At 41.5% G+C, this 27,243-nt stretch overlaps 1 long non-coding RNA gene across 1 annotated transcript; it reads left to right on the forward strand.

The window, feature by feature from the left end:
* The first annotated feature begins 7,495 nt into the window (after nucleotides 1–7,495).
* On the forward strand, nucleotides 7,496–26,036 carry LOC139179618 (uncharacterized). Its single transcript, XR_011563942.1, has 3 exons — nucleotides 7,496–7,653; nucleotides 17,173–17,297; nucleotides 25,764–26,036. It is a non-coding gene; the product is annotated as an uncharacterized lncRNA (long non-coding RNA).
* Nucleotides 26,037–27,243: the final 1,207 nt, after the last annotated feature.

Below are 27,243 nucleotides of genomic sequence, written 5' to 3' on the forward strand. Positions count from 1 at the left end.
GTTTCCATCTTCTGTTCCACATAAGAAATTCCTTCCTTACCATAAGATTCTTAAAATAGTCTCAAATTGTTTATCTTAATGCTTAATACGGAGAAGGCAATGGCAACCCACTCCAGTACTCTTGCCTGGAAAATCCCAGGGACGGAGGGGCCTGGTGGGCTGCAGTCCATGGGGTCGCTAGGAGTCGGACACGACTGAGCAACTTCACTTTCACTTTTCACTTTCATGCATTGGAGAAGGAAATGGCAACCCACTCCAGTGTTCTTGCCTGGAGAATCCTAGGGACGGGGGAGCCTGGTGGGCTGCCGTCTATGGGGTCGCACAGAGTCGGACACGACTGAAGCGACTTAGCAGCAACACTTACTAGCTTGGTTTTATTTTTTTATTTATTTATTTTTATTTTTTAACTTTACAATATTGTACTGGTTTTTCCATATATCAAAATGAATCCGCCACAGGTATACATGGTTTTAAAGCGTTTAAATCTTGACTCAGGTGATTTGCCTCTGGGATACCATAGAGATGGATGAAGGTCAGGTTTCAATTTTTTACTTTTGTGTACTTTAGTCATACTGGTCTCAGGATTTTTTTTTTTTTAAACAATGGGCAAGGATCACTTTCATAGTTTAAGAAATTATAAAAATGAAGGAATTCCCTGGCGGTCCGATGGTTAGGACTCCAAGCTCTCACTGCTGAGGGCTCTGGTTCGATCCCTGGTTGGGGAACTAAAACTCCACAAGTCACGTGGTACAGCCCAAAAAAAAAAGACTCTTCCAATTATGAAAAATGTGTCACCACTGGGCTTTTCTTTTGAAATCTGATATATAGAAATATAATTTTTGTTGGCTTTCTAAAAGGTTCCACAGATGCCCAGAAGGAGTTAACCAGGCAAGGAAGGTGAAAAGCATGTTTTCAGTGAGGGGAAGCACTCTTTCAAAGAGGCTAGAGCACAGCCAGTGTGTTCAGGGAATTCCAGGTTAGCCCAAGCAACAGGAGGACAAGGAATTTGAGAGATTCCTTTCAAATTCTGAGGGGATTTGAGGGAGGGATACATTTAAAAACCTCAGAATTCAAAGATGAGCATCATCCTGACTTGTGACAAAGTGCCCACCTTCTATTATAACTATTAAACTTTTGCTATATTTGCTTTATCATCTTTTAATAAAAGAAATAAGACATATGAAGGAAGACAAGTTTCCCTCTGATCAGCATTCCCCATTCCTCTTGCTTGTCTGTGTTCATGTGCTTCGTATGTTTCCACTTTTGTTTCAATAAATTATCCTATGAATGTGTATAAGATTAGCTTTGGCTACAAATAAAAGAAACTCCCCAGGTAAATGGAAGAGCAGTTTTAAGAGATAAATATTTATTTCTCTTGCATGTAAAAGTGCAAGAGATCTGATGTGGCTTCTTTAGATTTCAAGAACTCAGTTTTTTTTTTTTGTTTTTTTTTTTAATCTTATAGCGCCTCCATGCACGAATTCAATTCTAAAACTTACTTCTTGGTCCAAGATGGGTGTTCAAGCCCCTGCCATCATATCCACATTCTAATGAGAAGGAAGAAGAGGAGATGCCATGGTTTGAATTGTGTCCTCCAGAAGATATGGTGAGGTCCTAAGCCTCAGTATCTGCAAATGTGAGATTATTTGGAAATGGAGTTTTGCAAATGCAATCAAGTCAAGATGAGGTTCATACTGAATTAGTATGGGCCCTAATCTGACTAGTGTCCCTGTTGAAGAAAAAGGGGAGACTCAGACACAAATACACATGTGAAGACAGAGGCAGATATTGGAATGATGTGTCTGCAGGCCAAGGGATGCCAGGGATTTCCAGCAACACTAGATGCTGGAAGAAGACGCAGAACAGATTCTTCCCTAGAACCACTAAGAGAGCACAGACATGCTGGTAGTAATGCCGGTCTCCAGAGTCAGGAGAGAATAGGCCTCTGTCATGCAATGGCACCCCACTCCAGTACTCTTGCCTGGAAAATTCCATAGATGGAGGAGCCTGGTGGGATGCAGTCCATGGGGTCGCTAAGAGTCAGACACGACTGAGCGACTTCACTTTCACTTTTCACTTTCCTGCATTGGAGAAGGAAATGGCAACCCACTCCACTATTCTTGCCTGGAGAGTCCCAGGGACGGCGGAGCCTGTTGGGCTGCTGTCTATGGGGTCACGCAGAGTTGGACACGACTGAAGTGGCTTAGCAGCATTTAGAGTTACTTAGGTTAGGTTGCTTTGTTATAACAGTGGTAGGAAGGCAACACAGAGAGCCAAGGGGTAGAAGAGGAAGAAACTGGAGAGGAGAAAAGTTTAAAGGCTCTTTGCAGCTACACTTCAGGAAGTTTCCTGGAAGCTGCCGAATAACAGTGCTCACATTCCATGGAACACAGTGAGGCATGGGCTCACCTCCCTGTAAGGAAATCTTTATTCTGGATTTCCCTGTCCCCAGCTCAGGTTTTTATCACAGTGGGGAAAAAAGTGGAAGAACAGCAGTCTTTAAAATGTACATAAATGGCATTAACTATCGTGTTCCTTTGTAACTTTTTTTTCCCCACTCATTTCTTTAAGGTATGTATCTAGGTTGAACCATGTAGTTATAAATCACTATATTTAAGAGTGATATACTAGTCTACTATGCATATTCATCACCATTTACCTTCTGAGTGATAATAACATTTTTTTCACTTTTTGTCTTACAGAGCTGCAATAAATGTTGCACTATCTCTTCTAATGTATATGGGAGTATTTCACTAAAGCATGTGAAATTTCTAAGTGAGAGCATATACACATTTTCATTTTTAAATTTTATTTTATTCATTTATTTTTTTGGCTGCCTGTCATATGGCATATTAGTTCCCTGACTAGGGATTGAACCCACGCCCTGACCCTGACTCCCGGCATTGGGAGCATGGAGTCTTAACCACTAGAATGCCAGAGAAGTCCCTACATTGTCAATTTTTTAAAATATTTCCAAATTGTTTTCTCAAGTAGTTGTATCAATGTACATGTTTTCCTGTAGTGTATCTTGTTTTACCACCAACAATTTTAATGGACTTTAATGGACTTTTAAAATTTTCCAAAATTGTAAGTGAAATAATAAAATGTATTCACCTTAGGTGTACAGTTAAATAAATCTTGACAAGCATATAACCCCAAGTAAATATTTGACATGTCATAATCAAGACATATAACATTTCTATCACACAAAATAATCCCTTCATATACTGTAGAAAGGTAATAAGCCAACAGATTTGAAAATTTAGATGAAATGGGAATTTTTCTTTAAAAACAGTTTAGCAAAATGGACATAAGAAACATCAGAAAATCTGAATACTTCCACAGCTAATAAATAAATTGCATTTGCAATTACAATCCATCTCTCCTGCCCCCCACCCCACACACACAGCCCAACTCCTGGCTCAAATAACTTTACCAGTGAATTCTTCTGAGTATTAAGGATAGAAAAAACACCAATCTAAAAAATTTTCAATTAATGTTTCAATTTAATACAATCTCATTCAAAATTCCAGCTGGAGTTTTTGTTGTGGACAATGACTCCAAAGTGTATATGGAAATGCAAAGGGGCAATAAAGACCATATTGAACAAGAATAAAGTTGGAGGTAAGCTGACAGGATGGTTAGTATATCCTGTACCTTGTTCAGGAGGTCGTCTCATAGGCGTCATCACTTTGCAAAAATTCAATGAACCACAAGTCCGTTCATTACACTATCATGTGTAAAATAGACAGTTGGTAAGAAGCTGCTCTGCTTTTGAACTGTGGTGTTGGAGAAGACTCTTGAGAGTCCCTTGGACTGCAAGGAGATCCAACCAGTCCATTCTGAAGGAGATCAGCCCTGGGATTTCTTTGGAAGGAATGATGCTAAAGCTGAAACTCCAGTACTTCGGCCACCTCATGCTAAGAGTTGACTCATTGGAAAAGACTCTGATGCTGGGAGGGAATGGGGGACAGGAGGAAAAGGGGATGACAGAGGATGAGATGGCTGGATGGCATCACTGACTTGATGGACATGAGTCTGAGTGAACTCCGGGAGTTGGTGATGGACAGGGAGGCCTGGCGTGCTGGGATTCATGGGGTCACAAAGAGTCGGACACGACTGAGCAACTGAACTGAACTGAACTGAAGAAGCTGCTATATAACACAGGGAGCCCAGCCTGGTGCTCTGTGATGACCTAGAAGGGTGGGATGAAGGTAGGGGAGGGAGGCTCCAGAGGGAGTAGATACACATATACATATAGCTGACTCACGAGTTTGAGCAAGCTCCAGGAGATAGTGAGGACAGGGAAGCCTGGCATGCTGCAGTCAATAGGGTGGCAAAGAGACGGACACGACTGAATGGCTGAACTGTACAGCTTTTTCACTTCGTTATATAGGAGAAACTAACACAACATTGTGAAGCAATTATCCTCCAATAAATAATAAATAAAATTTTAAAAAATTCAACATGCTCTTCGCTTGAGACTTATCCACATCGTTTGTATGTTATGGTTACATGTTAATTAAAATGTTTACAAAGCAAAGCACCACCACACTAAAACCTCTCTACTTAAAAATAAAATAAAATAAAACTCTCTACTTGCCAGGAGCAAAGGTTCATGGAAAGCTCCCAGAATATTGGAAATAAAAGCAAAAATAAACAAATGGGACCTAATTAAAATTAAAAGCTTCTGCATAACAAAGGAAACTATAAGCAAGGTGAAAAGACAGCCTTCAGAATGGGTGAAAATAATAGCAAATGAAGCAACTGACAAACAACTAATCTCAAAAATGTACAAGCAACCCCTGCAGCTCAATTCCAGAAAAATAAATGACCCAATCAAAAAATGGGCCAAAGAACTAAATAGACATTTCTCCAAAGAAGACATACAGATGGCTAACAAACACATAAAAAGTTATTCAACATCACTCATTATCAGAGAAATGCAAATCAAAACCACAATGAGGTACCGTTTCATGCCAGTCAGAATGGCTGCGATCCAAAAGTCTACAAGCAATAAATGCTGGAGAGGATGTGGAGAAAAGGGAACCCTCTTACACTGTTGGTGGGAATGCAAACTAGTACAGCCACTATGGAGAACAGTGTGGAGATTCCTTAAAAAACTGGAAATAGAACTGCCTTATGATCCAGCAATCCCACTGCTGGGCATACACACTGAGGAAACCAGAATTGAAAGAGACACGTGTACCCCAATGTTCATCGCAGCACTGTTTATAATAGCCAGGACATGGAAGCAACCTAGATGTCCATCAGCAGATGAATGGATAAGAAAGCTTTGGTACATATACACAATGGAGTATTACTCAGCCATTAAAAAGAATACATTTGAATCAGTTCTAATGAGGTGGATGAAACTGGAGCCTATTATATAGAGTGAAGTAAGCCAGAAAGAAAAACACCAATACAGTATACTAACGCATATATATGGAATTTAGAAAGATGGTAACGATAACCCTGTATGGGAGACAGCAAAAGAGACACAGATGTATAGAACAGTCTTTTGGACTCTGTGGGAGAGGGAGAGGGTGGGATGATTTGGGAGAATGGCATTGAAACATGTATAATATCATATTAGAAACGAATCGCCAGTCCAGGTTCGATGCAGGATACAGGATGCTTGGGGCTGGTGCACTGGGATGACCCAGAGGGATGGTAAGGGGAGGGAGGTGGGATGAGGGTTCAGGATTGGTAACACGTGTACACCTGTGGTGGATTCATGTTTATGTATGGCAAAACCAATACAATATTGTAAAGTAATTAGCCTCCAATTAAAATAAATGAATTTAATTTAAAAAATATATATAAAAGAAAGTTTCTATTATTTACACCTGGCACTTTTTAGGCTAGACCACTGTATCTAAAAGTATTAGAGCAGAAATCAACTAGGCTCACTTTCAGATTGGGCTCTGCTCCTTGGATTGATATAATGACTTTGTAAAATGGTCTAGAAGTGAACATATGCGTAGCCTGTGACAGGAATTAAACTACTAGGCATATACTTGACATCAGTGAGCTACAGGCAAGTGATCAAAAACACAAAACAACTCAAGTGCTAAAGGACGGACCATCGTTGAGTCAATTACGATACCTCTTTGAATTTTAATTTCCACATCTTTAAAATGGACATCAAAACACATATAGCTACTTCACAGAACTGTGTCCAGGCAAGAAAAGTACCTAAGACTAGCATCTGGCATATCGCAGACATTCAGTGAACAGTGGCTGATATTTTTACTAGGCTTTTAAATAAAGATGCCATCATTCATACCCTTGTTGTTGTTCGGTTGCTAAATCATGTCCAACTCTTTGGGACCCCATGGACTGCAGCATGCCAGGTTTCTCTGTCCTTCACTATATCCTGGAGTGTGTTCAAACTCATATCTATTGAGTTGGCAATGCTATCCAACCATCTTCTCCTCTGTCGTCCTCTTCTCCTCCTGCCCTCCCCTTCTCCTCCTGCCCTCAGTCTTTCCCAGCATCAGGGTCTTTTCTATTGAGTTGGCTCTTCACATCAGGTGGCCTCTGCTTCAGTGTCAGTCCTTCCAATGAGTACTCAGGGTTGATTTTCTTTCGGACTGACTAGTTTGATCTTCTAGCTGTCCAAGGGACTCTCCAGAGTCTTCTCCAGCACCAAGGTTTGAAAGCATCAATTCTTTGGTGCTAAGCCTTCTTTATGGTCCAACTTTCATCTTCCCTGGTGGCTCAGAGGTTAAAGCGTCTGCCTCCAATGCAGGAGACCCGGGTTCGATCCCTAGGTCAGGAAGATCCCCTGGAGAAGGAAATGGTAACCCACTCTTGTATTCTTGCCTGGAGAATCCCATGGATGGAGAAGCCTGGTAGGCTACAGTCCACGGGGTCACAAAGAGTTGGACACAACTGAGCAACTTCACTTACTTACTTACTTACTCACATCTGTACATGACTACTGGAAAAACCATAGCTTTTCATACCCTGAATGAAAGTATTAGTCATTCAGACGTGTATGACTCTTTGTGACCATATGGACTGTAGCCCACCAGGCTCCTTTGGCCATAGGATTTCCCAGGCAAAAGTACTGGAGTGGGTTGCCATTTCCTTCTCCAGGGAATGTTCCTGAACCAGGGACTGAACCCCGGTGTCCTGCTTTGCAGGCAGATTCTTTACGGTCTGAGCCACCAGGAAAGTCCCCTAAGAAAGTATAAAACATCTCTCCCGCTTATGGTACTAGGCTTTCTCCCAACATCAGTATTCGTGTTAATGTTTTCCAAGTGAGACAACTAGGCTGGGAAATGTTCCTTCATTTGAGAAATCTCAACGTGGTCTACACCAAAGGTGGCTGCTAGACCAAGGGAAAGGACTCTGAAAAGCACTGCAACCCTCCTTGGGGCAACAGCACCCTCTCTCATCCCTGTGTCTGAGGTCACAATGCCCTGGTAGTTCACTGAGGATTTCAAGTCCCACCCTGTCCTCGCCTCTCCGCGGGATTGCCAGCCTTCAAGGAACTGCCTCTGATGAGTTCACTCCATCAGGAATCCTCTGGGAAAACAGACACGGATTGTGTACACCGCAGAATTAGCCTTTCTACATCATCCTGTGTCTGTTGAGGCGGCGGTGAACCAGATGTGGTTTTCAGCAGACATGACTTCAAAAGCGGTAAACACAGTTATCAGTAAACTGCAATTCTGCACCAGTCAAGGTCGCTGACAGGTGACATGGCAAATCAAGGGAGATTAAAAGCCATGTCTTGTCTGACACGAGCCCATTTGATACTTACCAATGGCCAGATACGGAACATTGCCTGCTCTTGACGGGAAGGCATTGAACATAGTGTAATTTCTTGAAAGTGAGTCCTTGTCATTTTTCTCCAAAAGGGGTGGAAAGAAAAAAGAACAAAATACAGGTAGCTCTCTGTTGATCATCTAGATGTTTTCACTTATTTCATACTAACCTTATTCAGAGTTTGTCATTGGTCAGGTTCGCTGCTAAGCCTTCTCTTTCTTGATCCTCAACCAAATGTATCCTCACTTTAATAATTATTTTCCCTTTCCATTCAGGGAAACTGAGACTCAGGATTTATGGCCACCGTCCCAAGCTAGTCAGTGATCAGACGAGACTGGAGCCCAGAGATTATGATATAGTGCTTACTCATCATGACAGAGATTTACTCTGGGTGAAGGAGGGAGTATATTAGGATGACATCCAGATGGCATGGCTTTCTGGCAGGGTAACAGTTGGCATGCAGAGTGAATCCTACCTATTTTTTGGACACAATGCTCTCTGCAGCCTGGAAACATGCACTCTAAAGAATTACTAGAAATGGTCATTTGCATGCCAGGATGGCAGTGCCAACAGCCCTTCATTCTGCATCACTGTGGCATAAACAAGATTTTCATAAATGGGACTTTTTTCCACCCCACATAACATTTTCTGTGTGCCAAGGAAACATACTCTTTGAAAAAGCCCACTCATGAGAAATCCTTTTGTGTTTCACCTGTTAATCTATTTAGTATTAAATGTAGATGTTAAAAATTTTGTTGAGGACTTCCCTGGTGGCTCAGTGGTTAAGATACTGCCTGCCAGTGTAGGGGACATGGGTTTGACCCCTGGTTCTGGAAGGTTTCACATGCTTAGGGGCAACTAAACTCTCACACCACAACTACTGTAGTCCATGTACCTAGAGCCCATGCTCTGCAACAAGAGAGACCACCCCAATGAGAAGCCTGTGCACCCTAACAAGAGAGTATCCCCCACTCACCACAACTAGAGAAAGTCCATGCACAGCAATAAAGACCCAGAGCAGTCATAAATAAATAAAATTTTTAAAACAATTTGAAAATCAGGTTTAAATCATTGGGTGTATCCCTAAGAACAAACCAAATTAAGATTATATGATTCTCCAAGTATTTTGTGTCCTAAATATATTCAACCAAGATGTAAACAGGGTCATGACCCCTTCCTTGAGTTTTGAATATATTTGACCTGAGCTCCAATCCCAAGTCCTGTGAGCCTAACATTCTCCCAAGACTTTTGTGAATTCTCCAGCGTCTATGTTCCTCTTGATTACTTGTGCCTCCAAGTCCTTGCTCCTCTCCTTCTCTCCCATGGTTCACATTTTCTCTCTCAAGGCTATTCTGTCTGTACAGCATGGACCCAGAGAGTAACAGCCTCTTTTGCTGATGTTTCTCAAGCTGTCCAATTTATTTGTCCTTGTCCTCATTTTGGGGTGATTAAGAGGGTTTCTAGCACCATAACACCAACATCTTAAAATTGTATGTTAAATAGCTCAAGTATATTGGACTTCTGGCTCTCAGCCTCTACTTCATACCTCGAACCTGGCAAAATAAGCTTCAATGCCAGCCACTGTGGCCGCTCGTGTTTCCTCAGTCAGGCCAAGTTTGCTCCTACCTCAGGGCCTTTGCACTTGCTGGATGGTTTTCTCTCCCATAGCTTCATGAATCCCTCAGTCACTTCTGTCAAGTCACTGCTTAGTGTTACCTTGTCAAACGCAACTTCCCAATCATCCAACATAATGACACCTCAGTCTCCCCTTTCCTCCTTTATTTGCCTCCATAGCTCTCAACAATACCTGCCATATTGCATAATTACTTGCTTGTATTTTTTTTTTTTTTTTTTTACTGTCTCTCATGCTGGAAACTCAAGCTCCATAAAGTTGGTGATGTTCTTGCCTAATTGTTCTCTCATGTATCCCTAGAGTCTGGAATGGAGGAATACATAGCAGGGATCAATGCAATGTGTTAGAGTAAAAAAAAAAAAAAAAAAATCCTTGAAGACACTTTCCATTTAATTCAAGTTTTCTTTCCAGAAGCAATGGCAACATGGCCACTTTACAAAGTAATTAAGTACTTAGGATGATATTTTGCCGTTACAGAGAAGGCAAGGCATGGACCACATTACAGCAGAGAACTCAGGATTCGGGCAAGAATCCGCAGTGGATTGAGAAGGAACTGAGATCAGTCCTGTGGAGGGAGGGACCAGGATGCTGTGATTCAGCAGTTAGAGCAGACGATGTGGTGTGAAAGCGTGAGGGACCTGAATCAGCAAGAAAGGCTACAGCCAGGAAGCACATTACAATTGGGTTTTGCTGGTGGCTCAGATGTTAAAGAATCTGCCTGCCATGCAGGACACCTGGATTCGATCCCTGGGTTGGGAAGGTTCCCCTGGAGAAGAGAATAGCCACCCACTCCAGCATTATGCCTAGACAGAGAAGCCTAGCAGGCTACAGTCCATGGGGTCACAAAGAGTTGGACACAACTGAATGACACAGCTTTCACTTTTTGCATTAGTGTTATGGTGGTGAGGATAGCTGCCTTCCAAGCAATTGACTCGGGTTCAATTCCTGGCCAACATGAGTTTTCCTTTGGGCTTCCCAAGTGACTCAGTGCATAAAGAATCTGCCTGCAATTCAGGAGACACAGGAGACGCAGGTTTGATCCCTGGGTCAAGAAGATCCCCTGGAGGAGGGCATGGCAACCCACTCCTGTACTCTTGCCCGGAGACTCCCATGGACAGAGGAGTCTGGTGGGCTACAGTCCATAGGGTCGCAAAGGGCTGGACACAAGTGAAGCGACTCAGCACACACGCACGTAAGTATGAGAGGCATACCTGATTACAACACTTAACAAAAAAATGTAAAATATCACATTAATAATTTTAGATTGGTTACAGAATGAAATAATAATATTTTGAGTATTGGGGGATAAATAAAGTATTACTAAAATTAATGCTACCCTTTTGCTTTAGTTTTTAATATGCCTATTAGAAAATTTTTAATTACATCTGTGACACATTATATTTCTACTGGACAGTACTGTCTAGATTCTCTCCTCTTACGCCCACACACATTTATATATACATATGTAATGTTTTCATTAAAAAGGAGTGCATTATACATATTATTTTATAAACCTATTATTTTTATACCATGAACATTTTTGGATTTAAGTAACCTAAAACTTTCATCGTCATTGTCAATGGCTCCAGAGTAATAATAAAAAATACTGAGTAAATGCATTGGAGTTTATTTAAACTGTAATTGAACATTTTAAGACTATTTTCTTATTTTGTTTCATTTTCTCCTCTGCTCTCTTTTTTTCATTTCTTTTCTTTCTTTCTTCTTTTTTTTATTAGTACATAAAACCCTGGAACAAGTTACATTGCAAGAACTACACGTACCATTTCTATTACTTCCCTAGGATAAATTCCTGAAACATATTTAGGGTTCATGAAAACAAAATAAGTGACAAGCTCCTCAGACCAGCAACTTCATGGAGTAAGGATGCTCCTACATGGAGCAGCAAGATGATTTCAAGCTTCTAACAAATTATCTGTGGTTCAGAACTGTGCAGCCCCAGGACACAGGAAACTGTGTGATGGACGGTTGGACACACCAGCTGTAGAGGCAGATAAACTAGGTCCTAATCTTGCTTCTCTGTCATTTTTAATGACCTCCTACTCAGTTCTATAGCCTCTCTGAGCCTCAGTTTCCATATCTAAGAAATGGAAGCACTAAGGGTACCTCCCTGATAAGATTACTCTTAGGACTGAATGAAATGCCATAGTAATTGTTCAGCACAGTTCTTGGCTCTTGGTAAATCCTCAGGTAATGTGATTATTAACATTTCTGAAATCTTGTTTGGACATGCCAATCAACACACACACACATACATGTATAGCTTTCTGCTTTTTATCATACTCTCCCTGCTCTCAACTACTTTTTTTCAAATAGAGATCTATTTGCTAAAATAAATTGAAATGGGTAAAGAATATGAGGCACAATTTATACCAGATATATCTGCAATTACTAACTCTGAATTAAACATATCCCTTCATGAATAATGAAGCAGAAATAGGCCAAAGGAAAAATGAGATAAGATCTTAAATCCATGTATTTTTAATTGCTTCATTATCTAAAATTTGCTATGAATAGCAGTGGATACAGTTTGCTGTTTAAAGCACAAAAAGAAATAAGAATTTTCAGCCAAATCACAAAAGGCTATCAAAAATTAATTTTGTGTGCTATGATCACTGAAAATGTAAGTGATTTTGAGGCAGAGTGACATTTAAAAATGCTATTTATATGCTAATAATAAATGAGTCATTTTTCATTTTGATGCAAAATAAATTTTTATTTTCATTTTAATGAACTGTAGTGAATTATAAGCTTTTTCTTCTTATCTGTAGGTAAAAGTTTGGGACAGATAGCAGACGGTTGGCCAACGATAGGCAAGAGGTCTTGGAGGGAGTGAAGATGGCGCAGGTTCTGTCATCTGGTACTGACCTCCTAAACTGGATGGAAATTTTGGAGTTGAGATGGTTTTTCTCCAGGTTTCTAGAAATTTCCAAAACTTAGATTTACCTTAGAGGTGGCTAACTTCCAATTAGTATCATATCAGAAAAAAATATTTATGAACTTTACTGAATTAGTGATCCTTTTTTTTTCTTATATGAAACAATATTCACATTCTAGACTTTAAAAGGAGAACACAGTTAGTTAAGTGATTCTTGGCATGCACATTGCTCTCTGAAGGATATTTTTCAATAATGTTTATTCTTTATCAGAATGTCTATGTCAGACATTTTGCTAAGCATTATTATGTTCGTTCTTTTATCTAATCTTCCTGACAGCCCTAAGAAGGTGGTATTGTTACAAGCCTCATTTTACAGATGAGAAGCTTGAAAGAGAGAGAGGGCAAGCAGTTTCCCCAAGATTTGACAGACTGTAAGTTGTGGAGTTTAGATATGAGCTCACATCTGTCTGTGAGTTAAGTGCCACACATTTATTTATGAACAATGCCAAGTGCTTTTAAAAAAGAGAAAACAGAAAGGTATAAATGTTGAGCCCAAATGAATTGTGAATGAAGAAATCTCAGGCATCAGTGAGAGCTTATGGTGCCTCCCGGAAGAGATGCCTCGGGTACCCTAGGAGGTAGCTGTCCATTCTGCCTTCAGGATGCACATACCTGCTGGACACCTGGCCTGTGCCCTAGCTAGGTTTAAAGCTCAGTTAGTTGCTTTCTCTTCATGCTCCTGTAGACTGAATGTGTGTGCTTAGTCACTCAGTCAGGTCTGACTCTTTGAGACCCCATGGAGCCTGCCAGGCTACTCTGTCCATGGAATTTACCAGGCTAGCATACTAGAGTGGGTTGCCATTTCCTACTCCAGGGGTCCTTCACCCAGAGATCAAATCCACATCTCCTATGTCTCCTGCACTGGCAGGCAGATTCTTTACCACTAGTGCCTCCTGGGAAGCCCATTATAAAGCTAGTTACTTTATCAGTTCTGAAAAGTCGGGGTGCTCAAAACTTTCACACGTGTGTGTCAGGGCTTTGGCAAAAAATATCCAGAACTCTGCTGGGCTGAGAGGCCATTCATTTTTATCAAGGGCCTGATGTTATTCTCTGAGGTCTGACTTCTTTGAAGTGAGAAGCCAAGTTTGCAAATTCATTTCTATGTTCCTCACATTCCTTACTCTTAGATCTTGTGTTGCCTTTGCCAGATTTGATTCTTGATGTTAATTCTCTTTAACCAGGGTCTCTTTAAATGGGACCTTGTGAGTTATGGAGCAGTAATTCACCCCTTCAGATCTAGTGGACTCAAGGCCACAGGCCAGCTCCTATTAAATGGAAAGGCCTGAATTATTATCCTATAATTCACCTCCTGGAAGTGTCTTAATTCAATTACACTGTGTCCCTGAATGACCATTAAAAGAAATAGAAAAAAAGTTCTGCATCTTTCTTGTTACAATCCAAAGTAATTTTCAGTGCCAAAGAGTTCTTCCTTTAAAGTCATTAGAAAGAAAATTAAACAGAAAAATAAAGAAAAGGGCCTCTTATCACTGGAAATGATGCACTGTAGACAATCAATCACATTTAAAACCATGGGAACATGGCAGAGATCACAGCAATCAAAAATCTTCTTTGTGGCCAAATCCTTTTGATTTATATCTTCCCTCCCCTCCCATTTTTTTTGATTGTTTTACTAGTAAGTTTGAGTTAAAACTAATGCTAAATTCTGTTATCTTCCAGCCTATGATCACATAAGACTTCATATAATAAATACAAATAGCTAATGCTTGGTGACATGCCTAGTTCCAACAGAAGGAAATATAATCTAAGTTTTGCAAAAACAAAGGAACTTGAGGTGCTCCTGAGTCTTAGTTTGGGTGCTCTCAGAAGCAGATCTCAAGACAAAGATTCATATATGCATAGCTGGTTTGAGAGATAAAAGCAAGGAAATAGTGAGATTGGAAAGGGAAATAAGCCATCACAAAAAACAAGTTAGTCCTACTGACACCCAAAGCCCAGTCCTGCTAGGGACACCTGGGTGATGGTGTAGAAATAGGTACCTAAAAATGGTGAGGGAACTGAGGTATTTATACACCAATTGCCTTCAGGCATATATAGAGTGCTGCTCAGGAAAATGATAAGGTTTCCCTGGTGGCTCAGATTGATAAAAATCTGCCTACAGTGCAGGAGACCCTGGGTTAGGACAATCCCCTCGAGAAGGGAATGGCTACCCACCCCAGTATTCTTACCTGGAGAATTCCATGAACAGAGGAGCCGGTAGGCTGCAGTCATGGGGTCGCAAGAGTTGGACACGACTGAACGAGTAACACACCACCACAGGAAAATGAGGAATTGGTCAACATTGTCTTTGTTGTCATCTTGTGTTTCAGGAACCTAGAATTCTCACTTGATCATCCAGTTAACTTTGTTCCATTCTACCTGCAGAAATGAACGGATGTGAAAGTCGCTCAGTCTTGTCTGACTCTTTGTGACCCCATAGACTGTAGTGGATATGGTCAAAAACTACAAAAATGCCTTCTGAAGTTAAAAAACCCTCATTCTCAATTCCAAACATCTATGGTCGAATAGACAGTAATGAATAAAAAGCTCACATAGACCCAGGCTCAAATACTGTCACGTGAGCAGTCATTATTATCGCGTGATCATGAGCAGTTACTTCTCTTGAGACCTGGGCTTCTCACCTTCAAATCGGAGGTAATATTTCCTAGGCTGCAGTAAAACAAATGAGAGGATTGACATGTACATACTGCTATATTTAAAGTAGATAACCAACAGGGACCTACTACATACACATGCAACTCTTCTCGATGTTATACGGCAGCCTGGATATGAGGTGAGTTTGGGGGAGAATAGACGCATGTACATGTATGCCTGAGTCCCTTTGTTGCCTACCTGAGACCATCACGACATTGTTAACTGCCTATACTTCAATATAAAATTAAGGGCTAAAAAATAAATGAGGTCACCCTGATAAGGTCCTATCTTAGTAGGACGCCCAGCACACAAGTGACCATTATGATGCTGATGAGGTTGATGAGGCTTTGCTTTAGGGGTAGGAAAACTATTTCTTCCTCCAAGTCTAGAATCCACCAGCCCCTCCTTCTTAACCTGGCCCGTTTATAACTTTCTGATTTGCTCTTATATGCAGAAAGCAAATGGCTCCTAAGAATCTCAGTAGCAATCACCGTCTGATAACTCACAAGCCACATCTAGGCAACATGGTTTCAGAGAAATCCTACAGAGTCTCTTAAGACAAAGTCATTTAAAAACTCTGATTTCTAGTTCTGTTGAAGCATCAAAAGATCTTGCCACACTGGACCCAACTGCCATTCTGCAGCATCGGCTGGACATGAGGGACAAGTGTTCCTTCTAACCTGGGTGACCCCCTCTGGTTCCACCAGTCTCTGTTTTCATGACTTGCTTCCTGCCTTCTCATGACCTGCCTGGGCGTCTTTGAGTTTGCAACGTCTGATTTATCTAACCAAAAGCAGTTGCTCTAAACATACTCTTGCCTAACAACAAAGGTCTATCCAAAATTATTTATCTTGCCTCTCATTTTATTGCAATGCGATTCATATAATCAGCTATGAATACAGTATGCAAAAGAGTGGATTTTGCTGCTGCCTAAAAAATATCAGTGGAAACATTAAGGGTTAGAATTGGAAATTGTGCTCTACCAGCAGTAATTAGAGAACCAGGCTGGGAAGTCATTGGACTGAAGGGCTGAAGAGACAGCTTCAGTGCCTACCAAGCTGAAGTATACGGCCCATGGAGATGAGTTAAGGAAGACACCTGAGTTTAGTCTAATAGCCTTGTAATGACTGATCTCCATCTACCTCTGGTGAACAGGGCATCTTTTGTACTTGGGGTGATTACAGACGTGAAAATGAGGGCCTGTGGGTGGTAATTACTTAATGAGGAGTGTTAACCAAGTGGTGGAAAATCACCTCTGCTGAAGCATAAAGGAAACAGGAAGGCATATGGAAAGACCTGAAGGGAAGAGGGTCATCCTTGAGCTTCTGGCTCACCTGTTCCTTTTTAGAAATTTGCTGACCACGTCAACAGACCCCATCCGTGGACATAAGTCTCCTTTTCCTTGGTTCAGGGTTTCCCAAATTGGGCATCACTGGCATTGGGGACTGGATGATGCTCTCTTTAGGGGGCTGTCCCACACACTGAAGGATTTTAGCCACATCCTTGGTTTCTATCTACTAGATGCCCCTAATACTCCTCTCCCCAGATGTGAAAGTGCAAATGTCTCGAGACATTGCCATCATCCCCTGGGAGGCAAAATCACTGCCAGTAGTGAACCACTGCTTTTGGTTGTGCAGTATTTATTAATATTTCTTTAAATTACTAGGTTATCTTTAAAAATCAAGGAATCTCACTTTAAATCCTGATTTTTGGTCTCTCTGTGCCTATTCTCTCTCTCTTTGCCTCTCATGCTCACGTTCACTCAGCCGTGTCTAACTCTTTGTGACCCCATGGACTGCAGCCTGCCAGGCTCTTCTGTCCGTGGAATTTTCCAGGCAAGCATAGTAGAGTGGGTTGCCATTTCCTTCTCCAGGGGATCTTCCTGACCCAGGGATAGAGCCGAAGTCTCTGGCATCTCCTACACTGCCAGGTGGATTCTTTACCACTGAGCCACCTGGGAAGCCCTGTCTTGGCCTTGGTACCCCTCTAATCCGCCTCCTGTACTCCTGACCTCATCAACTCCTGCTCTGTACAGATGGTCCCCAAGTTGTGATGCTTCAACTTAGAACTTTTCAGTATTATAATGGTGTAAAAGTGATGGTTCACCTTCAGTAAAAACTACTTCAAATTTTTAATTCTAATCTTTTCCCAGGCCACCAATATATGATGCAATCCTCTCTTATGAAGATGAGTTGTGGATATGCTCCTGTCAGTTGCAAGATCCCAAGGGTGAACAATCCATACCTAAAACCATTCTGCACCCAGAGAGAGATTCTGGTATGTTGCTTTTGAACAGTGTTCAGTGGACTTTCCAGGTGGCTCAGAGGGTAAAGAACCCATCTGCCAATGCAGGAGACACAGGTTTGATCCCTGGTTGGGGAAATCCCCTGGAGGAAGATATGGCAACCCACTCCAGTATTCTTTGCTGGAGAATCCCATGGACAGAGGATCCTGGCAGGCTACAGTCCCTAGAGTTGCAAAAGGGTCAGATGCAGCTTAACAACTAAACAACAGTATTCAAAAAATTATATGAAATATTCAGCACTTTGTTTTAAAATAACCTTTGTGTTAGATGAGTTTGCCCAACTGTAGGCTAATGTAGTAAGTGTTCTGAATACATTTCAGGTAGTCTAGGCTCAGCTATTATGTTCGGTAGGTTAGGTGTATTAAATGTATTTTCAATTTCCAAATTGTAAGGAATGTCAAAAAAGTTGGAAATGGGGGACAGAAGGAGCATAACTTGGGCTCAGAATTGACAGAGCTCCCCTGAAGAGGTGACATTTTAGCCCCACAAGGTGAAGCTGACCAAACATCCAAGGCAAAGAGGTATTGCAGGCAGAGAATATAATATGTGCAAAGGCCCTGAGGTGAGGAAGAGCAAGGAACTAGTAGCAGGCCAGTAGAGCTGAACTGCATAGTGTAAGCCGAGCATCAGATGTGATGGAGATTGAAAAGGTTAGAAAAGGGTGGATCACATTGGACCCTGAGAACAGGTTAAGTATCCTGAATTTCAACCTTGGAAAGTGAGAAGGGACATCATCTACCCACAGATTGAAACTCTGGGAACCAAAACTACTTCCTATCTACATGAACATGATTTTGGCTTTTTCTTCTGAGTTCATTAGCATGACTTTCTTTGTTTCTGGGAGTTTCCCGCCCAGGCAAATGATCTGACATTCATTACAAGAACTTGAGAAAAAGATTCATCAGCTCTTCAGTGGAAAACATGGACTCTAGGGATTTTTAATCCTTTTCCTCAAAATCCACCCCTTTGTATATTCACCAACCCTGAAGTGTTGCATCATGATCCTTACCAATCCTAACGAAGCCACCTCTTTGAAAGATTCCGTCTTAAATCAAACCTCCAGTTCCCATTAAATTGTGACTTTCCCTTCCCTGAAGGCACATTGCTATCACTTTGCAAGGTGGTGTTCTTCATTAGAGCCATAAGCAATAAACTCACTTTATCTTCTCAACTGGTTCTATTGGTGATATTATAAGCAGCTTTTGGAAGGAAAAAGCTCTCTGCAGGAGGCCTCGTTGTCTTGTCATTAACCTTAAACTAGACAGCCCCATGTTCTACTCATTTCTGGCCCTAACAAACCTTTCAAATCTTTTGACCTCACAGTTGTTCAGTTGCTAAGTTTTGTCCAACCCTTTCTAACCCCACAGACTGCAGCCCGCCAGGCTTCTCTGACCTTCACTGTCTCCTGGAGCTTGCTCAAACTCATGTCCATCGAGTCAGTGAGGCCATCCAACCATCTCATCCTCTGCTGCCCCCTTCTCCTGCCTTCAATCTTTCCTAGCATCTGGGTCTTTTCCAATGAGTCAGTTCTTCTCATCAAGTGGCCAAAGTTTTGGAGCTTCAGCTTCAGCATCAGTCCTTCCAATGAATATTCAGGACTGATTTCCTTTAGGATTGACTTGTTTGATCTCCTTGCTGTCCAAGGAACTCTCAAGAATCTTCTCTAGCACCACAGTTTGAAAGTATCAATTCTTCGGTGCTAAGCCTTCTTTATGGTTCAACTTTCACATCCATACATGACTACTAGAAAAACTATAGCTTTTTTATTTTTTTAAACTATAACTTTAATTAGACAGACCTTTGTTGGCAAAATGATGTCTGCTTTTTAACACTTTGTCTAGGTTTGTCATAGCTATTTTTCCAAGGAGAAAGTGTCTTTTAATTTCATGGCTGGAGTCACCATCCACAGGAATTTTGGAGCCCAAGAAAATGAAATCTGACACTGTTTCCACTTTTTCCCCATCTATTTGCCATGAAGTGATAGGACCGAATGCCATGATCTTCATTTTTTGAATGTTGAAATTTAAGCCAGCTTTTTCACCCTTCTTTTTCACCTTCACGAAGAGGCTCTTTAGTAACTCTTCACTTTCTGCCATTAAAATATTATCATCTGCATACCTAAGTTTGCTGATACTTATCCTGGCAATCTTGATTCCAGCTTGTGATTCATCCAGCCCGGCATTTAACATGGTGTACTCTGCATATAAGTTAAATAAGCAGGAATGACAATATACAGCCTTGATGTATGCCTTTTCCAATATTGAATAGTTTCATCATAGGGGACTAGAATGCATAAGTAGGAAGTCAAGAGATACGTAGAATAACAGTCAAGTTTGGCCTTGGAGCACAAAATGAAGCAGTACAAAGGCTAACAGAGTTTTGCCAAGAGAATGCACTGGTCATAGCAAACACTTTCTTTCAACAACACAAGAGACGACTCTATACATTGACATCACCAGATGGTTAGTACCAAAATCAGATTGATTATATTCTTTGCAGCCAAAGGGAGAAGCTCTATACAGTCATCAAAAACAAGACTAGGAGCTGACTGTGGCTCAGATCATCACACTTTGCTGAAAAATTCAGGCTCAAATTGATGACAGTAGGAAAAACCACTAGGCCATTCAGATATGACCTAAATCAAATCCCTTATGGTTATACAGTGGAAGTGACAAATAGATTCAAGGAACTAAATCTGGTAAACAGAGTGCCTGAAGAACTGGGTGGGGGTTTGTAACACTGTATAGGAGGAGGTGACCAGAACCATCCCCAGGAAAAAGAAATGCAAAAGGCAAATTTGTTGTCTGAGGAGACCTTACAAATAGCTGAAAAAAGAAAAGAAGCAAAAGGCAAAGGATAAAGGGAAAGAGATACCCAACTGAAAGCAGAGTTCCAGAGAATAGCAAGGAGAGATAAGAAAGACTTCTTTAGTGAACAGTGCAAAGAAATAAGAGGAAAACAATAGAATGGAAAATACTAGAGATCACTTAAAGAAAATTGAAGGTATCAAGGGAACATTTCATGCAAAGATAGGCACAGTAAAGAACAAAAACAGCAAGGACCTAACAGAAAAAGAAGAGATTGAGAAAAGGTGGCAAGAATACACAGAAGAAATGTACAAAAAAGTTCTTAATGGCCCAGATAACCCTGATGATGTGATCAGTCACCTAGAGCCAGACATCCGGGAATCAAGTGGGCCTTAGGAAGTATCACTACGAACTAAGCTAGTGAAAGTGATGGAATTCCAGATGAGCTATTTCAAATCCTAAAAGATGAGGCTATAAAAATGCTGCACTCATTATGCCAGCAAACGTGGAAAACTTAGTGGCCACAAGACTGGAAAATGTCAGTTTTCATTCCAATCCCAAAGAAAGACAATGCCAAAGAATGTTCAAATTACCATACAATTGCACTCATTCCACATGCCAGAAAGATTATGCTCAAAATCCTTCAAGTGGCTTTTGCAATACGCTAACCAATAACTTCCAGTTGTATCAGCTGGATTTAGAAAAGGCAGAGGAACCAGAGATCAAATTGCCAATATATGCTGGATCATAGAAAAAGCAAGGGAATCCCAAAAAAAATCTACTTCTGCTTCGTTGACTATGCTAAAGACTTCGTGTGGATCACAACAAACTGTGGAATATTCTTAGTGAGATTAAGAATATTACCAGACCACATTACCTGCCTCCTGAGAAATATGTATGTAGGACACGAAGCAACAGTTAGAACTGGACACGAAACAATGGACTGCTTCCAAACTGGGAAAGGAGTATGTCAAGGCTGTGTATTGTCACCCTGCTTATTTGTGAAATGCTGGGCTGGATGAATCACAAACTGGATCAAGATTGCCAGGAGAAATATCAACCTCACAATACCTTGCTTAATCTGTTGGTTCTTTCCACAAATAAAAGAAGGAGAAATGGAGAATCATTTAATGAACAGATGACCAGATCTCTTCCTTAGCTTCCCCTTCAGAAAGGTCCCAAACTGTGAACAAAATAGCATCTAAATGTGATACATATATACAATGGAATATTACTCAGCCACTAAAAAGAATGAAATAACGCCATTTGCACCATGTATGGACCTAGAGATTGTCACACTGAGAAAACAAAGTCAGATAGAGAAGGAAAAATATTATATGACATCTCTTATATGGGGAATCTGAAAAGAAATTATACAAATGAACTTATAAAACAGAAAGAGACTCAGTAACTTAGAGAACAAACTTATGGTTGTGGAGTGAGGGGGAGGTTTGGGGGAACAGATAATTAGGGAGTTTGGAATGGACATGTACACACTGCTATATTTAAAGTGGGTGACCAACAAGGACCTACAGTATAGCACAGGCAACTCTGCTGAGTGTTATGTGGCAGCCTGGAGGGAAGTGGAGTTTGGGAGAGCATGGGTATATGTATATGTATGGCTGAGCCCCTTTCCTGTTCACTTGAAACCATCACAACAGTGTTAATAAGCTATACCCCAGTACAAAGTAAAAAGTCAAAAATAAAACACAGCATCTAAAGAAAAATGACAGAAGTCGACAAGCCTTTCCACAAGCCTGCACACAGTGGGAGATGTCAACAAATGTGATGACTCCGACCCCTGCCATCTCAATGATTAACACTGATTTTTTCCCTTTTTCCCCAAGGAGAGAGGGGTCTGGAATTCGCAAGGAGGAAAAAAGGACAAACTTTTTTTCTTTCTCCACATTCCTTAGGATTATATACCAATAATGTATCCTGCCTAAGGACAGTCTTTGGATTCAAACTTCTGTTATTTTAAAATGTTAATTATGGGAGTATACCTGGTCTTTACAAGGATGTATCTTGCCTGAGGACAGTGTTATCTTAAAATGTAAATTATGGGAGTAGGTTGGAGGAGGTCTTTACAACCTCCAGACATTCTTTGGATTATATAACCTCATTGTTAACACTAGCAAGCGGGTACGCTTTCTGCCCCCTTCTGATGCCTATGTCAGAAGCTTTCTCTATCTCCTTTATACTTTAATAAAACTTTATTACACACACACACAAAAAAAACTTTTCTGGCTAAGCAGAATCTTCAGAGATGGTTTTGGGGTGACACTGAATCCGCCATCTCCCCAGATTGTTGGCATTCTGATTAAAAGCAATTTTCCTTTTTACCAACATCTGTCTCACTCAAGTACTAATTTTTGAGTGAAGAGCAGCTAGACCTGATTTAGTAACAATATGAGGTTTCAGACTGGAACCATGGCAGGAATTTCAACGAGAAAGTGACAAACACATGTCACAAATCTGGCATTGAGTGAAGTTCAGAAAGCATCTCAAAATAGCATGCTACTTGCAAATAGAATCTGGTTTTCTTGGTCACCTTCAAGCTATCTAGACAATTGTGAACACGCAAAGCCAGTAGGACAAAGGAAACAAAAGCCACCCAGGAGGCCATGATAAAGAGAAGCAAATCCACACCCCTGTCATGCTTCTCTCCTGTGGAATCCAGGCTCTGAATTCTTTAAAGATGTTTTTCAGTTTCTGCCTTAACATAATGCACTGGAAATTGCACAGGTTTGGGTTTTGTCTTTAATCAAGTGAAATTGCACCATAATTTTGTTTAGTCATTAAAATGTTCTTTAGCAAATCTTGTCAACAAGAGCCATTTAAAGGGTTTTAATCAGGCTTCGTCATTCTCAAACAAGGTAGAGGTGCAATGTTTGCAACAAGACAAGTGGGATGTGAGATGCCCAAGGCAGGCAGCCTGAGCACCCTGCCTTCGATTCTCAGAGAGCTGTTTCTGCTCTACTTGCTTTTTCAGCCCTTCAGACTTGCCAGTTTTCACAGCCATCACCATGTCCAACTTGGCTTACATGCAACAAGGTCATTTTTGAGGGTCTTAGGGCTTATGTGTATCTGTACAGGTAGGAACATGAAGGCAGAAACTGTGAGTGGATACTATTATCCTCATGGCAGGCAGACACTCTTTCCAGATTTAATTTTAAAAAGAAAAAATATCCATTATGTGTCCTTATCTCCCAGAAGACATTACATTATAATTTGCATGAACATTATTATAGTCCATGCAAATCCTATAAGGATTAGAGACCCCTGAGAAAGCAGAGGGGGCTTACCTGGTGGCTCAGTGGTAAAGAATCCACCTGTAATGCAGGAGACGCAGATGTGTGTTCGATCTCTGGGTTGGGAAGATCCCCTGGTGGAGGGCACGGCAACCCACTCCAATATTCTTGCCTGGGAAAATCCCATGGACAGAAGAGCCGGGTGGGCTACAGTCCATGGGGTTGCAGAGTCGGACATGACTGGTGTATGTATGCTAGCATGTATGCTAGAGAGGAGGGGAGAGCCAACAATGCACTGCCAGAAGTAGAACTTAAAGGTATCACCAGACTGAACATCCAGCCTATCCCTCTCTCCTGAATTTTACAATTTCAGATCATCATTCACGTCTCTATGTGTTAGGATGCTTTCGCCAACAGTAGCAGAAATTCCAACTCAGACTGGTTTACATGTTAAAGAAATTATTTAACAAATTGCTACTCACTTGTCCTACCAGAATCTTCAGCTGAACATGTCTAAATAGTTTGATGAGAGTCTGAATTGTCTGAAATGGTAGAGTGTGGATTCTGGAGCCAGCCAGTCTGGGTTTGAAATCCTGGCTCTGCCATTCACAAGTTGTGTGGCCTTAGAAAAGTCACTCAATCCTCCTTGCCTTGGGCTTCCATCTGTAAAGTAGGGGTATGATGGCCCTTCCTTCGGAGGTTGCTGGAAGTGAATGTTTGTAATCTGCTTAGAACGGTGCTCAGTCCAAAGTGAGCTTCATATGCCTTTGAGTTTTATTCGCCTCCCCAAAGCCCTACCCAAACTTGATCTTCCTCCTGAGTTTCCCTTCTCAGAAAATGGCATCACTCTCCACCCAGACACTGAGACTGAGGCAGGAGAAAAATGGACCCCAGGCTGAACAGTTTCTGCTCTGTGGACAGAAACTCCAAAATAGCAGGACAATGGAGGAGGCTGGGCTCTGCCCAGATAAGAGGTAAAAGACCACGTATTCCTCCTTCTTTAAATGAAGGAGATGTCCCCACCTACACATGTACAGACGAGCTCCTTGGAGGTCAAAACAGGAGGAGTGCCACCCCATAGTAAGTGATGTCAACTACCCATAGGCCTCTCTGCTAGAATTCACCTGGCTAAGAGATGCACACATGCACCAGGGAGGAGCCCCAGATAAACCAAATATGGACTCAGAACCAGGCAAAGTAAATCGATTGGTCCGAGGAAACCTGGAAGAAACGCCATATATATATATATATATATATATATATATATATATGATTGAAACTGCCACAAGGGTGCTCCTCTCTCTCAGTGAACCCATGTGTCAATCTACATGTACTCCTTTTCCTCCTAAATGCTTCACTTTCCATCTCTATGTGGAAATTCATTTCTACACAGCTGACAGGCCAGGGCCTTGTCACTGATCATGAGTCCCTGGTGATCTAGTGGCTAGGATTCAGCCTTCTCGCTGTAAACTAGACTTCAATGTCTGGCCGGGAACTGAAACCGTGCTTCAAGCCACTGCAGGCCAAGGCCACTGGAGATCCATAACAGATGGCTATATCCTCCAGACTGGGAGACATACTTCTTTGTTATAATATTTATGAAAAATCCAAATGTGAATGATTATTTGTCTATTACTATTAGTTTAATTGTGTGTCTCCCTCTCCTTAAGATCTAAGTTAAGTCTTTGTGTCTTGGTCATCAGTGACTTGCACACAATATTGAATGCATGAAACAGTTGGAGGTCTCATGAACTGTTAACAACCAGAAACTTTTAAGAAGTTATGAAAACTGAAATCAACAATGAATCAAGGAGCATGATATTGTGATTTCTTCTAAGAAACACATGTGTTTGGTCTTCATCTCTGTTTCAGACAGGTACATGAGCACTAAATCACTTCAGTTGTGTCCAACTCTTAGTGACCCCATGAACTGTATAGCCCGCCAGACTCTTCTGTCCGTGAGATTCCCTAGACAAGAATACTGGAGTGGGTTGCCAGGCCCTTTTCCAGGGGATCGAACCTGCATCTTTTACATCTCCTGCATTAGCAGGAAAGTTCTTTACCCCTAGCACCACCTGGGAAACCAGTTTTAAGCATAGAGCTCCTGAAATCCTAAATGTGGTAGAGCAGAGTAATCAAGGGCTTCCCTTGTGGCTCAGCTGGCGAAGAATACACCTGCAGTGTGGGAGACCCCTGGGTTCAATCCCTGGGTTGGGAAGATTCCCTGGAGAAGGGAAAGGCTACCCACTCCAGTATTCTAGCCTAGAGAATTCTGTGGACTGTATAGTCCATGGGGTCACAAAGAGTCAGACACGACTGGGTGACTTTCACATACATAAATACATAGAGTAATCAAGATGTCTTTTATTATGTTAACTAGGTCATTTGTGGAAACTACCTGAAGATGGAGGCTGGTTTCCTGTGGAGCCAGGTTTTCAGTGACTCAGCAGAGCCTAAGTAATTAAGCCTCCATGAGAAGTGAAAAGGACCAGGTTCAAAGAGCTTCCAGGCTGGTGAACACGGAGGGTGATACTCCTGAAGAGGGCAGGGAGAGTCTGTGCCCTCTCTCCACGCCTTGCCCCGTGCATCTCTTCCATCTGGCTGTTTCCGAGTTATAACCTTTCATAATTAGTTGGTGGTCTAATAAGTAAAATATTTTCCTGAGTTCTGTGAGTCATTTTAGAAAATTAAACAAACCCAACAAGGGAGTCATTGGAAGCCCCAATCTCGAACCAGTTGATCAGAAGCACAGGTGAAAATCTGGGGCTTCTGCCTGCCATCTGAAGGAGGGACACAGGCTGGGAGGGGGAAGTAGTTTTATAGGATCTGATACAGATAGTGTCAGAATTGATTTAAATTGTAAGACACCCAGCTGGTGTCTGAGAATTGCTTATTAATGTGAGGCACGCACGCGCGCATACACACACACAGTGGAATTGAAGACCAGAATCCTATTGGTGAAAAAATCATTCACTGCTTCACTTGATGACATAGTCAGGGAAGGGGGAAAGCATCATGTGGAAGCAGCTAGGATTACCCTTGTTTAGATTGCTTGACTTTCTCTTCAGGATCATAGGAAGACAATGCCTGCAAGTGTCGCTTGGAGCTGTCTGAGGGGTGGAGCTGGGAGAGTGTGGATGAGAGGGGAAAGGGCACAGTTTACACAAGAAGGCCTAGTAGAAGACATTGCTTCCACATTTCTTGATCTTCTGCTTTCTTAAGTTCAGGGCCATATTTCCAACTACCTTCTGGTGTCCAACCAAGTGTCCTTCAGACAAACCAAATAAGTCAGACATTGAATTAACCCATTTAGTCTCCACATCTCCTTTTCCTGTGTCTGTGACACTAATAGTCACCTAACAGCAATCAGGAAGGTCACCCTCAGTTCCACTCTGTCTCTCAGCCTCTTCTTGCCCCATTGATCTGAGATCAGAAGTGAAACCAAGAAATTCTTCATAAAATGTCTGGATGGCTGGTCTGGAGATATTAGTCCATAAGAGGGTCCCTCAAGTGAGTTCCCTTCTCTGCCAGACAGAACACCCTGTGCTCATTAAGGATCCAGTCAGCTGAGACTGTCTTCATTATCATAAAAATGAGCACAACACTGAAGATGTCCTGACCTGCTGAAGTTCCTCTACATTTGCTTATGGAAATGAAGATATTCCAATTCTAGACTCCATGTCCTTTCCCTCCCTCAAGGCAGGCTATAGATGAAAGACATCATCATTGAATTTTCTGTTTATCTCATATCCTCCTCATATTACAGAGGGATCCCTTACTTGTGAAGGATACCCACTTTATCAGCACACACTCTTGTCAGATGACAAGGGCCAGGTTTCCTGTGCGGAGGACAAAATTAT

Source organism: Bos indicus, chromosome 25 (genome assembly GCF_029378745.1).
Source record: "Bos indicus isolate NIAB-ARS_2022 breed Sahiwal x Tharparkar chromosome 25, NIAB-ARS_B.indTharparkar_mat_pri_1.0, whole genome shotgun sequence".
Taxonomy (NCBI): Eukaryota; Metazoa; Chordata; class Mammalia; order Artiodactyla; family Bovidae; genus Bos; species Bos indicus.